The sequence below is a fragment of the Hemiscyllium ocellatum genome, chromosome 4 (assembly GCF_020745735.1).
Source record: "Hemiscyllium ocellatum isolate sHemOce1 chromosome 4, sHemOce1.pat.X.cur, whole genome shotgun sequence".
Classification (NCBI taxonomy): Eukaryota; Metazoa; Chordata; class Chondrichthyes; order Orectolobiformes; family Hemiscylliidae; genus Hemiscyllium; species Hemiscyllium ocellatum.
The window spans coordinates 53,759,983-53,773,893 of NC_083404.1; positions in this window are offsets into that span (position 1 = coordinate 53,759,983).

Here is a 13,911-nt window from a genome sequence, read left to right on the forward strand (position 1 = left end):
CACATAGACCTGACCAAGTGAAGTTGGCAAATTTCCTTCACTCAAGGATTTACTTATCCTGGTAGGTTTTAACAGCTTTCGTTCAATGGTTTCATGGCCACCATAAGACACAATCTACTGGGATGGGATTTCAGAACATTTACCTGGGCCTTGGGATTATCTATTCAGTGGTATTACCACAATATCACTGCATTGCTCATTTCAATGAAACTAATTAGTTAAGCTTTAAGTGGTGTCACTATTGGTTAAGGGGTAGCAATCTCACATCCAAGTCAGCGATTTGTGGGTTTAAATTCCTCTCCTGACACTTGAACACAAAATCTATGTTGACGTTCTAGTATTATCCCTCTTGCCCTGCCAAAACTTATCATTCATTCACCATCACCAAAATAGTCTATCTGGTGTTATGGACCCGAACAAACCCCCTCAAAATATGTGGAGAACATATCCTAGACTCTAACTTTATCTTGTTCTAAAGGTAAGTGTAAGGTTTTGCATTCCAGATGCAACTTAATTAGTGAAACTATTTGATTTTAAGCAATGACTTGGAGGTGCCGATGTTGGATTGGGGTGGACTAAGTTAAAAATCACACAACACCAGGTTATAGTGCAACAGGTTTATTTGGAAGCACCAGCTTTTGGAGTGCTGCTCCTTCAACTGGTGATTGTGGAGAACAAGATTACGATCACAGAATTTATAGCCAAAGGAGTCCAGTGTCATGGAGATGTGATACATTAAACAATTTTAGCTTAAATCTTTCATCTTTTAAAATTGGACATATTGGTTTCAGTTCTTTGATATGTAAATCCCAGAACTTCTTTGAAATTACATTCTCGAGACAGTTCAGCTTTTCTAACAATACGTGTGAAGTCTGTCTGTGTTCCAATGTTGAATCAGACTGACAAGCCTTCTACATAATTATACAGCATTTTACATGGATTAATGTAGTTTTTGAACAAAATAAAATGCAATTCTGCAAAAACAAAGTCACCCTGTAAACTTTTATGTGTGCGTGTGTAGGAGCGACAGAGTGAGTGCGCATGTGAGGTGTGTGCATGTGAGGTGTGAGTGCACATGATAGAGTGTGTGTGTGTATGAGGGTGCATGTATCTGTGAGAAGGTAGGTGTGTGGGTGTGAGTGCGGGAGGTGTCTTGTGTGTGCATATGAGAGAGAGAGCCTGTGTATGAGAGGGTCTGCATAGATGTGTGACTATGTAGGAGTGTGTGTGCGTATCGTGCAGTGGGATCATCTGTAGTGTAACATGAACCCAAGGTCACAGTTGAGGCCATTCCCATAGGTACTGAAGTTTGCTATCAACTTCTGTTCAGCCACTCTGTGTTGTTGCTTGTCCTGAAGTTTGCCTTGTAGGATTTTAAGCAAAACATGCTTTATTTTTTTCACTGCAGTTAAAATACAGACAAAACAAAAATAAAAGAATTGGATGAACTGTAACTCCATCAAAATGCTTAACAAAATAATTAATACAAATAAATATATATTTTTAAAAAGATTAACCATTAATAACACTTCCAATATAGTAAGATCCCACAAACACACCTTTGGCAAAGGTAAATTCCACAAAATAGCTTGTCTCTCATGCAATTCCTGCTGCAGGAAGAGAACCCTAGATTTTAGCTGTAACAGAGAGAAGAATAAGAGTTTCCACATCCAGCTTCAAGATCCAATTCAAGCTGCTTCTTTTGTTCTAACCTCTTATAAAAAAAACCCAAGTCCTCACAAGCTGTTTACTGGCTTGAAGCAGCCCACTTGCTACCTCAGTTTTAACCTTTCCTTTATAAAAAAAGGACTAAATAAATCTTTTAAAGCTGTAGGACCATCACAATAGTCATAGAATCCCTACAGTGAGAAAGAGCCATTCGGCCCATTGAGTCTGCACCAACCCTTGGAAAAGCATCTCATCCTATCCCCATAATCCTGCATTTACCGTACCCAAGACATCTTTATTTTTGTACTCACTCTATGAAGGTTATGTTTAACTTTCTAAACTTTGTTTCTTTTACTACTTTATACTGAAATACCTTTGTACGCAAGGTAGTGTCATATGTGGTCACATTATATGCTGTTCACTGTACTCCTATATTCAAGATTAGAGTGGTGCTGGAATAGCACAGCGGGTCTGGCAGCAACTGAGGAGCTGGCAAAAGCCTTTCATCAGGAAATGTACTCCTGTACTTGAGTACATTTGACAATAAAGTCTAAATCTAGCCTATACATCCCTGGACACTATGGGCAATTTAGCTGGCCAATCCACCTAATGTGCACATTTTTGGACTGTGGGAGGAAACTAGATTACCCAGTGGAAACTCAGACAGACACAGAGAGAACATGGAAACTCCACATGGACAGTTACTGAATTGAACGCAGGAACCTGGCGCTGAGATGCAATAGTGCTAACTGCTGAGCCACCTTGCTGCCATCACTTTTTGTAGGAGCTTGTTCTGTGCATATTGGTCATTTCATTTCCTGTACTACAACAATGACTGTATGGAATATGGACACCACAAAACAATCAACAGATAGGAGTGTTCCCTCCCAGTCAGAGAACACTTCAGCAGTCTGGGACATTTGACCTCAGCCCTTCAGGTGACCTTCCTCCAAGGCGGACTTCGGGACAGGCAACAAAGAAACGTAGCCGAGCAGATGCTGATAGCCAAGTTCGGTACCCATAGGGAGAGCCTCAACCAGGACCTTGGGTTCATGTCATACTACAGGTGACCCCACTGCACTATATACACATACAGACAAACAGACAAACGGACACTCAGACAGACAGACAGACAGACACACACACACACACACACACACACACACATTCCTACACACCCTCTCACAAACCACTTTACACTCACACTCACACACATACACACATCCTCTCACAGACGTTCATAATCCTCTCCCGCGCCACCACCTCCTCACCCCCCCCCCAACACACACGCAATCACACATGCACCCACATGCACACATACACATATACGTTTGTGGAGTGAATTTGTATTTGCAGAATTACATTTTACTTTGCTCAAAAACTGCATGAATCCATGTACAATTCTGTAAATCCGCTTTTTAGATTAGAATCAGTCTGACCATTGTGGCACAGACAGTCTCACAGGGAGTTAACACCTTCAATACTTTACCTAGGCCGACATGACATCAATTGTTAAAGCGCACTTGAGAATGTAACTTGTAAAAACCATTTTGCGATTTACGTATGAAAGAACTAACAAACAATCCAGGTCTTTTGCAATATATAATTTCAGATGCATCACACTGTAAACTTTTACTGTATATTCTGTTTCTTACAATCTTATTCTCCATAATCATCTGATGAAGGAGCAGCGCTCCAAAAGCTAGTGCTCCAAAAAAACCTTTTGGGCTATAACCTGGTATTGTGGGATTTTTAACTTTGCATGGAATATACTTTGCTGCAAATGTGTTGCTGGTCAAAGCACAGCAGGTTAGGCAGCATCTCAGGAATAGAGAATTCGACGTTTCGAGCATAAGCCCTTCATCAGGAATAAGAGAGCTGAGATGCAATAGTGCTAACTGCTGAGCCACCTTGCTGCCATCACTTTTTGTAGGAGCTTGTTCTGTGCATATTGGTCATTTCATTTCCTGTACTACAACAATGACTGTATGGAATATGGACACCACAAAACAATCAACAGATAGGAGTGTTCCCTCCCAGTCAGAGAACACTTCAGCAGTCTGGGACATTTGACCTCAGCCCTTCAGGTGACCTTCCTCCAAGGCGGACTTCGGGACAGGCAACAAAGAAACGTAGCCGAGCAGATGCTGATAGCCAAGTTCGGTACCCATAGGGAGAGCCTCAACCAGGACCTTGGGTTCATGTCATACTACAGGTGACCCCACTGCACTATATACACATACAGACAAACAGACAAACGGACACTCAGACAGACAGACAGACAGACACACACACACACACACACACATTCCTACACACCCTCTCACAAACCACTTTACACTCACACTCACACACATACACACATCCTCTCACAGACGTTCATAATCCTCTCCCGCGCCACCACCTCCTCACCCCCCCCCCAACACACACGCAATCACACATGCACCCACATGCACACATACACATATACGTTTGTGGAGTGAATTTGTATTTGCAGAATTACATTTTACTTTGCTCAAAAACTGCATGAATCCATGAATATACTTTGTTGGGTGCGAGGTGCTATGAGAAATCCTGAAGTGGTGAAAGCTGCTGCATAAAAGACAAATATTCTTATTTTCTGTTTAAAGGTGCTGCGCCAGTACCTTGGAGCATTTTTGATCCCTTTCAGTTAGAAAAATATTATCTAGTCAGCAGCAACCCGAAAAGCTGAAATATTTGGGAAGTGTATTGAAAACTTGGCTGCACAACCTCCACTATGGGCAACAGACGAGCATAGGTGTACCAGCTGTAGGAAGCACTTTGATAGCTGACCATAGTATCTTTTTTCCCGATCATTTGTTTATTGCTCAAGAAACCTTATCAACATTCTTTTGTTTCTTCTATTAGCAGTATATTGTTAGAAGTTCATTTCCTATAAAAGTTTTGATCCCTTTAGATTTTTGAAAACTATACAAGATCTTATTTAATTACTTGCATGATTACAGTTTTTACTTCTTTTTACAACACATTTTTACTGACTTTTTTTTGCTTATCACTGAACTTAAAGGACAGTCAGAAAAAAAAGTCAAAGACAGGAAAGTGAGTGAATTTTCCAAAAGTGCACTTGCACACCATCTAGTGGTCATGTTAAAAAATTAAGGTCAAGCATTTTATTGAAAAGTTTGATTAGCCAATTCAGAGACATACCACAGCTCTGGAGTAGATGGGACTTAATCCCAGACCTCCTAGCCCAGAGATGGGAATGTTACCACTGTACCACATGGGCCTTCAAATATCTTATATCATCCAAATATGTCAGCTAACTGGAAGTGATCTACAAAATGCTTGACACCATTAGGGATTATGCAATCCACTTGATTAACACCATATCCCCAAATATTGAGTTCTGCCTCTACTGACACACAGTAGCAACAATGTACACCAGGTACAGAAGTTCACTGAAGCTCCTTAGACAAATACATTCCAAACCTATGACCACTACCAAGTGGAAGAGCAAGAACAGCAAGTGTGTGAGAATACCAGCACCTAAAAGATCCCTGCAAGACATTCATCATCCTGACTTGGAAATATATATATATATATATATTTAAGTGTCTCTGGGTCAAAATCCTGGAAGTCCATCCTGAATGACATTGTGGATATTCACACTTTGCCACTCTTTCTCCCAGTCTTATTCACAAAAGTGAATAAGACTGGGGGAATGAAATATTTGACCAATGAAGTGGAAGATGCTTCCAAGTTTTGGCTGAAGAAAGATATCATGCGACTGTATTTGGATTTATTCCTGGACTATTTGTGCCGTATCTGATTGAGCACAAATCCTGATACAAGGTGATGGGAACAATAATGACTAACATTAAACAGACCCCATAATACATGACCACTGCTGGTGGGAGGCTGGAATCCCTCAGTTTTGAATGAAAGAGTTGATCAAGTTAATCCGACCTGATCCTATTTTGTCTAAAGCGTAAGAGGAATCTATTGTCGTCAGGCACTTGGTCAAAATAAGCATTGACAACCTTACATTCTGGGAGATTTCATCACATGGCCTGCCAAGCACCTTAAGTGCATATTACTGCAATCAGCTGTCCAATGCAGGAATTAGTTAATAATGGCAGCTGTAATCCCCACAATCCTCTGTGCTGTAGAAATCACTCTGTTGTTTTGTATAATTTTACCAGACAGAACATATTAAGCAGTCCTATTAGTTGCTGTGAGTCTGCTTAGATTGAGACAGAAGAAGAAAGTGCAACTTTTCTTTGGAATGTTTATTGGAATATTTAGGAGGTTAACCTTTATTTCTGGGAAAGTCAAGGATGGTACAGGAGGGTTAGCAATTAAAACTTGGATATATATAGAACCTATAACATTGCTTATTGTCCCAAGGCTCCCCATAGCAACACTTTAGTGCACAAACTTGTACCAAGCCACACAACAAGATATTATGAAGGATGTCCAAAAACTTGGTCAGAGATGGGTTTCAAAGAAGGATAGAGGAGTGAAGAGTCTGAAAGATGTAGGGAGAAATTCCAGATTATAAGCTATCACCAATTGATGCAACAGTCAACAATAGTGGAATGATTAGAATTAGAACTGTCAAGAACCAGTAGCTGCAAAGGTAGAGCTGGAGAAGGTTACAGAGATAGGAAAGGGTGAGACACCTGAGGGAAATGAAAGCAAAGGCCTTCCTTAGGTTTTTGAAGGAATGAGGCATAACGTCTGTTTCTGCTCAAAATCTCTGCAACACTGTTCATTAAATCAAGTAATTTACATCTAGTTCTTAGCATTCAATAATCTACATCTTGTTAACTACAAAGGACTCTTCTAGTGAGACCAGGAAGTGGTTTTCCTCCAGCGTATAAGACCAAGCTGGTCCTATAGTTTACGATAATTCAACAGGATGGTAGCAGCAAATGTCATCATGAGCAGCAGCTCAGATTGGGTAGTGACTGGCCTGCCTATACAACAGGGACCTTTGGAATAGTTATGTCGAGAGGCAAGGAGTGGGTTTTAGCAGCAGATAATCAGAAACATGGACTAAAATGGGCCATGTTACAGAAATGGCAGTGGATGGTTTTGTTTCCTAAGGGTCCTCAGGGGGAAATAATAATACATACGCAAAGATAATACATATGCAAAGATTTTCCCAGTTCTGACACAGGAATTACCTTTCACACATGATGACTATAGACAGCAGGGAGAAAGTGAGGACTGCAGATGCTGGAGATCAGAGTTGAAAATGTGTTGCTGGAAAAATGCAGCAGGTCAGGCAGCATCCAAGGAGCAGGAGAATCGACGTTTCGGGCATGAGTCTGAAGAAAGTTTCCTGAAGAAGGGCTCATGCCTGAAACATCGATTCTCCTGCTCCTTGGATGCTGCCTGACCTGCTGCACTTTTCCAGCAACACATTTTCAGCTATAGACAGCAGGGGTCAATAGAGTTTTTCACTCAAACCCTGCGTTCAGTTTGTACAATAAATGCCGAAAGGAGTTAGAGTTGATCATTAATATTCCCTCAGCCTGTTGGTGCTTACTTTAAAATTATTTCCTTTTCAATTGTTGTTACTTTAAATTGATGATGGATCATTTTACAAAATGTAAGTATGTTTACAATTCTTTATTGTAGCATTTGTGATTGGCAGTCCATGGAGAAAAACTTTCCAGTCATTTGCAATTCAATACAGAGAACACAATAATGGAGGGTGACAGCACAGTAAACAGTTTAATCAAACCATTCAGACAACATTACAAAGAGAGCCTTTGGCTGGATAACTGTTATTTTAAATTAGTTGTTGCATCTTTTTACATATCTGTCTACAATAGAGATTGTGGACCAATTTCCTTTGGATTCTCCCTTTATTTTCTCTTTAGTATCTAGGATTGGACAATGGTCATGCAGAAGGTAATGCATTCATAGATATTGTACACTTGGGCCAGATTTTCCTGATGTAAATGAGAAGGGAACACAAGCACAGCAGTAAAGAAAATGGTTACCAAGGAGTCTGGCCTGATGTTCGGCCTCTGATTCTGTCCTCCATGATTTTTCTGAGGTTGGATGAGGGAAATGGGTCCATATTTTTGTGGGGAGGCAGTGGGATAGTGATATAGTCAGTTGACTAGTAGTCCAAAGTCCCAAGTTAATTTTGTGGATGTATGGGTTCAAGTCCCATCATTGTAGATACTGAACTTGCAATCAAATAAAAGTCTGGGATTAAAATCTAGTCTAATCATAACCATGCCTTTAATATGAATTGTAATAAAAAACAATTTGCTTCACTAATGTTCCTTAAGTTGGAAAAATTTGTCATCCTCTCCAGGTTGGCCTATGTGTGATTCCAGATCCACAAGGAAATGGTTGACTCTTAACTGCCTTCTGGGTAATAAATATGGCCCCAGCCAGCAATTCATATATCCCTAAGTGAATTGCAAAAATCTAATCATGAGGCACTTAACATGGGTGGCACAGTGGCTCAGTGGTTAGCACTGCTGCCTCACAGCATCAGGGACCCAGGTTCGATTCCAACCTCAGGCAATTGTCTGTGTGGAGTTTGCACATTCTCGCTGTGTCTGTGTGGGTTTCCTCCCACAATCCAAAGATACGCAGGTCAGGTGAATAGGCTATGCTAAATTGTCCATAGTGTTAGGTGCATTAATCGGGGGGTGGGTTGCTCTTCAAAGGGTCAGTGTGGACTTGTTAGGCTGAGGGGCCTGTCTCCAAACTGTAGGGAATCTAATCTTATCATAACGTCATTTACAATATGGGCTCACTAAGAGTCTATCCCCAATAATGATATTGAGTTTATTTGAGTACCTGGACTTTAGCAGCTGGCTGATATTGGAGTGCAATGAAGGCGCCTTGATGGATGAAAAGACATGACCAACTGTAAGTTAACATAACAAGATGCACTCAAAGTGACGCTTGCATGGCCGAGAATGGCAGTAGGGTCCATTATATAAAAATTCACTTGCTTCAAAGCACGCATTCCTACTCTTTCCTGTCCCACATTCCACTGCCCTGTGGGAAATTTAACAGTGCCAACTTTTATCTTAAGAAATTAAGAGCAAGGGTTGTCAAAACAAGTCACAAATCTGCCCAGGTTTTATTGGTCATTTTCATTCCCAATATCCTACCAGTTGGATGGTAGACCTGTCACTTAGGCATGAACTCCTTGACTCCATTAAAATAGTGATTTCCTTTTACGCATTTAGCATGGATTCATGACTTTGAATTGGACTCAATTTCCAGCTGAGGTTATCCACTTTGATCACAAAAACAGGAAGGCAGAATATTATCTGAATGGTGGCAGTTTAGAAAATGTGAGGAGCAATGAGACCTGGGTGTCATGGTGGAACAGTCACTGAAGATTGGCATGAAGGTGCAGCAGGCGGTGAGGAAAGCTGATGGCTTGCTGGGCTTTTTAGAGAGATGGTTTGAGTATCGAGTAAGGGTGTCTTGCTGCAGTTATACAGGGCCTTAGTGACGCCATACCTTGAGTAGTGTGTGCAATTTTGGTTTCCTAGCCTGAGGAAGGACATTCTTGCTATTGAGAGAGTCCAGCAAGAAGATTCACCAGACTGATTACCGGGATGGCAGGACTGGCATATGAAGAAAGACTGGGCTTGTATTCACTAGGACTTAGAAGAATGAGGGGGGAATCTCAAAGAAACATATAAAATCCTGATGAGACTGGACAGACTAGATGCGGGAACAATGCTCCCAATGTTGGGGAAGCCCAGAACTAGGGGTAACAGTCTAAGGATAAGGGGTAGGCCATTCAGGACTGAGATGAGGAAGGTGTTCTTCACTCAGAGAGTTGTGAACCTGTGGAATTCTCTCCCACAGGAAACTGTGAGGGTCAGTTCAATAGAAATATTCAAGAGGGAGCTGGAATGGCCCTTGTGGCTAAAAGGATCAAAAGGTATGGAGAGAAAGCAGGCATGGAATACTGAGACTGCATGGTCAGCCATGATCAGATTGCATAGTGGTGCAGGCTCAAAGGCCTGAATAGCCGACTCCTGAATCTTTGTTTCTATGTTTCTCACCTCCAATGGGGAAGGCAACACTTTGGTTAAAGTCATCTCCTGTACTTGTTTCAATAAACTGATTGGGACAGAGATAATTTATTTAGCGATTTTTAATGGAAGTCTGCATGGCATATGATGAATGAAATCATAGATAGAAACCTGGGAGATGTAACTGATGATTCCTCGTAAAGGAGGATGTTTGAGCAACTGTCTCTCTCAGGATGTGCGGCAAATACCAGAACATAGAATCCCTACAGTGTGGAAGCAAGCCATTTGGCTCATTGAGTCCACACTAATCCTCAGCAGAGCATCCCACCCAATCCCTGTAAACCTGCATTTCCCATGATTGATCCACCTAAGCTGCACATCCCTGGCCACTATGCACAATTTAGCAAGCCCAATCCACCTGACCTGCACATCCTTGAACTCTGAAAGAAAACCAGAGCATCCGGAGGAACCCCACACAGACACCGGGAGAATGTGCAAACACCTCACCAACAGGTGCCCAAGGGTAGAATCGAACCCAGGTGCCTGGTGATGTATGACAGTAGTGCTAACCATCAGCCATTGTGCCACCCCTCACATCACCTTTGAAATTACAATGCACATTTCATGCTGAGTAAGGGAAGCTTTGATTTAATTGAAGTGAAATATATATCTTATTCGATGTACCAAGAACCCAAGCCCTAAGTAAAATTTCTGGGTGAAATTCCATATCTGCGTAAGAGCAAACAAGCCTCTCTAGTCTCCTAGACACTTGTAGGGACAATTCTGGTCAATTGTCGAGTGAATGAAATCTGATGATACAAGCTATGATTTTTTTTTAAAAGACCTTGTAATGCTTTTATGCAATTTAAACACTGATCTGAGTGAAGAAAGACAATTGCAACAGATACCACTTGTAAAGTCAGGATTTGCTTACTCGATTTTGGAAGGTGCATGTCTAACAATTCTGAATCAAGATTAGAAAACCTGTTGGTAGATGTGCTGGTAATGTTGTTACTGACCTAGATCAGAAGGAATCAGTTTGATTACTTAATGGTGCTTCTTTGATCTGGTCTGCAGGTGCGATAGATATTTTGAGCTTTGACAAAGGGCAGCATGATGGCTCAGTGGTTAGTACGGCTACTTCAACAGCATCAGGGACCTGGGCAGCTTTGATTCCAGCCTTGGGCAGTTGTCTATGTGAAGTTTCTCCCCTTAGCTGCGTGGGTTTCCTCCTAGTCCTCTGGTTTTCTCCCTTAGTCCAAAGATGTGCAGGTTAGGTGGATTAGCCATGGGAATGCAGGGTTAGGGGCATAGTGAGTCTGGTTGGGATGCTCTTTGGAGGGTTGGTGTAGACTTGATGGATCGAATGGCCTCCTTTCACACTATAGGGATTCTATGATGACATGTACTGGCACAATTAGTATTTTGAAGTGTAATGTAGTTTGATTGATGGATTCATGAATATCAATGTAGCAATATTGTGATTATTGCATTGCATTGCATTGATTTATCACCCACTTCTAAGTGCTCACTGCTAAATGTTTACATGTAGCCAAAATATAAATTGAGGCGAAATCCTTTTAAACCATTTACTGATGATATGTATTTAGAAAGCAGCAATAACAGCAATTCACTTCACAATAAAAATGTGTTCCTCAGGGAAATATCCCCTGAACATGTTGCTGGCACATGGAATTTAGTTATGGAAATATTCTTTGTCCAGAAGATTCCCGTTTCCCTCCATTAGATTTTTATTTTACTCTATGCTTACATAGTCTCTGTAGAAAGCAGCCAAATTATTTTTTAAAATGTCCACTGCTGCAAATGGACATGATCATAACAGTAACAAAGTATATATCCATGTAGTGAAGAAGGCAGTTGGTATGTTTGCCTTTACTGATCAGTGCATTGAGTATAGGAGTTAGGAGATCATGTTGCAGCTGTATATGACACTGTTTAGGCCATTTTTGGAGTATTGTGTAAGTTCTGGTCTCCCTCTTATAAGAAGACTGTTGTGAAACTTGAAAGTGTTCAGAAAAGATTTACGAGGATGTTGCCAGGGTTGGAGAGTTTGAACTAAATGAAGAGGCTGAATAGGCTGGGGATATTTCCCTGGAGCACTGGAGGCTAAGAGATAACCGAATAGAGGTTTATAAAGGCATGAGGGACACCGCTAGGATAAATAGACAAGGTCTTTTCCCTGAGGGGCGTGGATAGGATAAATATGCATGGACAAGATAAACACTCAAGGTCTTACCCCCGGGTTGGGGGAGTCCAAAACTAAATGGCATAAGTTTAAGGTGAGAAGGAAAAGATATAAAAGGGACCTAAGAAACAAATTTCTCACGCAGAGAGTGGTGCATGGATTGAGCTGCCAGAGGAAGTGGTGGAGGCTGGTACTACTACAACATGTAAAAGGCATCTGGATGAGTGTATGAATAGGAAGGGTTTAGAGGGATATGGGCCAAGTGCTGGCAAATGGGACTAGATTTATACAGGATATTTGTTCGGCATGGAAAAGTTGGACCAAATGGTTTGTTTCCGTGATGTATATCTCGATGACTGTATAAATGTTTTGGTACTTACCTGTCACACATTAAACCTAACCCTAACTGTACCTTGTCATGCACATACTTAACAAAAGTTTCTGTCGCAGTTTTAGTAAGTAGCTCATTTAAATGCTAAAGAAACTCAACTACTTGCTATAAGGGTTAAATTTCATGACCTCTATGATGTGAAATTGTCTAGAAGTAAGTGCTGTCCAAAAGACCAAAGTTTGTGCTTGCTTCCATTTAGAAGCAACATATAGTGTGTTACATGGCTCACCACGGAAAATAAAGCACTCTCCTGCTAATTCTAAGTGATCACATTTAAGATGCACAGATAGCTGTAAGAATAGCAGGAAACTGGAACTGACAAAAATGACTTAGAAGAAAAAAGCGAATAGGAGGACTGAGGTATAAAACAAATGTTCCTGGTGAAATGTTTGAGTGAGTAGAAGGTGATACAAATAGAAAAATTATAGAAATGTTAAACTTAAAATTAAATTTCCATGATGTTCAACTGACAAAACAAACTAATGAAATGCTAATTATCAGACACTTTTGTATTCATTAATGGTACCATAATGTCACTTATCCCATTCCACTTGACGAGAAAATCAGTCAGGATAGGAAACAATGTGCGTGCTCCAACATTGCATCAGTTGTGACCCTTGAATACTTGAGTGTATCATAAATGTTCATTCAACCATTGATTGGATTAATTGCTTGGTGATGACTTTTATATTCTACATCCCCTAATATTGCAAAGGCCTTTGCACAACAGAATACAAGGACATGGCACAAACTTAAAAAACATATTCACATTTGAAAGTTTAATTTTCTCTTTGTTTTGATGTTCTTTCCCTAGTACTTTGACACTCCCATCTTATAGAATCTTATAGAAACATATAAAATTATGAAGGGAATAGACGAGAAAGAAGCAGGGAGGTTGTTTCCAATGGCAAGTGAAACTAGAACTGGGGGGCATAGACTCAGACTTAGCGGGAGCAGATTTAAGATTGAGTTGAGAGGAACTTCTTCACCCAAAGGGTTGTGAATCTGTGGCATTCCCTGCTCAGTGAAGCAGTTGAGGCTACCCCATTGAATGATTTTAAGGCAAAGAGAGTTGGATTTTTGAACTGCAAAGGAACTAAGGGTTTTGTTGTCCAGGGAGGTTAGCAGAATCGAGTCCTCAAAAAGATCAGCTCTGACTTCATTGAATGGCAGAGCAGGTTCAAAGGACCAGATGGCTTACTCCTGTTCCTAGTTCTTAAGTTCTTATGTTTTGAATTGACCTTCTCAATGCTTATCTCAGGGTGGAGATCAATCTTTCAATTTTGTTTTTGTTATTATTTCCACTGAGTGCAATGGCAGATCAGTTTTTTATGGAGACCTTTAAGTTTTTAGAGATTTAATGTTAGCTGTGGCTCTCAACACACTTACCTCCAGATTAAAATATTAGGTGTTTAGATGCTGCTCCAAAATGTGGGTTGAAAATTTATATTAATATTCCATGTCAAAGTTGTGAGAACGCTGTCCTGTCCTTCAGGTGAATTATCTATATTGGTGAACTCATCAAAATGAGCACCTTTGAAGCTTTTCATTCTTTTAATGTTGTGACTCTGAAATAAAGTTCACACTTTGGGATCCTCAGTTATCAAACTTACTGTTTTGAATCATGTGAT